At 44.5% G+C, this 1,226-nt stretch overlaps 1 protein-coding gene across 6 annotated transcripts in view; it reads left to right on the top strand.

Annotated features, from left to right (window-relative positions):
* The window catches only part of fhip1b (FHF complex subunit HOOK interacting protein 1B), a 110,585-nt gene that overhangs the window by 54,751 nt on the left and 54,608 nt on the right, over positions 1–1,226 (top strand). The gene's annotated exons all lie outside the window — the stretch shown is intronic.

Below are 1,226 nucleotides of genomic sequence, written 5' to 3'. Positions count from 1 at the left end.
GAGTGTGCTAGTGTTTACAGGGGGGTCCCCGGGGGGAGTGTGCTAGTATTTACAGGGGGTCCCTGGGGGGAGTGTGTCAGTATTTACAGGGGGCTCCGAGGAGGAGTGTGTCAGTATTGATTGGGATCTTGGGGAGCGTGTCAGTATTTACAGGTGTCCCCCAGGGTGTTGAGAAGTTGGTGAGGTTGGTTTGAGTGGAGAAGGTCAGTATTTATAATAGAGTGCATCAGTATGTGCAAGTGTACATGTGAATAGCATCAGTAACATTGACACCACACAAATGTCAGGGAGTTATGATCTTTAACAGGACAGAATCTAACCATTGTCCTTGCACATTCAATGACATTGCCATCACTGAAATCCCCACTATTAACATTCTGGGGGTTTACCATAGACTTGGATTCTGAACTAGACTCGCCATATAAACACAGTGTCTACAAGATCAGGTCAGAGGCTGGGAATCCTGCAGTGAGTAACTCACCTCCTGACTCCACAAAGCCTGCCCACCATTTACAAAGCTCAAGATAACAATATGATGCAATACTCCTAACTGGTCTGGATGAGTGCAATTTCAACAACACAAGCTTGTCACCGTCCAGGACAAAGTCAGCTAGATTGGCACCATATCTTGCACCTTCAACATTCTCACTACATTATTTAAAGGTGGTCCTTGAGAGTGTGTCAGTATTTACTGTTGGGGGTGCAAAACAAGAAATATCAATGATCTGATCAGATGTTTGAATGTCGTAATGCTGGTTGCTATTTAACACCACTTCATTGGAGTGAGATCGTAATAGGGCAATACCATTGGTGAATATATCGGGCGATAGAATAAGAATATAAGAAATAGGAACAGGAGTTGGCCATCTGGCTGGCGTCATTCAGTAAGATCATTCATGGTTGATCTTTTTGTGGACTAAGCTTTACTTATCAGCCCGTTCACCATAACCCTTAATTCCTTTACTGTTCAAAAATCTGTCTTTGCCTTAAAAACGAGGTAGCCTCAACTGCTTCACTGGGCAGGGAATTCCACAGATTTACAATCCTTTTGGTGAAGAAGTTACTCCCCAACTCAGTCCTAAATCTGCTCCCTTATTTTGAGGCTATGCCCCCAATTCCAGTTTCACCCTCCAGTACAAACAACCTGAGATAACAAGGTGTAGAGCTGGATGAACACAGCAGGCCAAGCAGCATCAGAGGAGCAGGAAGGCTGACGTTTCGGGTCT

Source organism: Rhincodon typus, chromosome 6 (genome assembly GCF_021869965.1).
Source record: "Rhincodon typus isolate 14 chromosome 6, sRhiTyp1.1, whole genome shotgun sequence".
Taxonomy (NCBI): Eukaryota; Metazoa; Chordata; class Chondrichthyes; order Orectolobiformes; family Rhincodontidae; genus Rhincodon; species Rhincodon typus.
The sequence above is the reverse complement of the archived record's forward strand: the minus strand, read 5'-3'. Positions and strand labels throughout refer to the sequence as shown.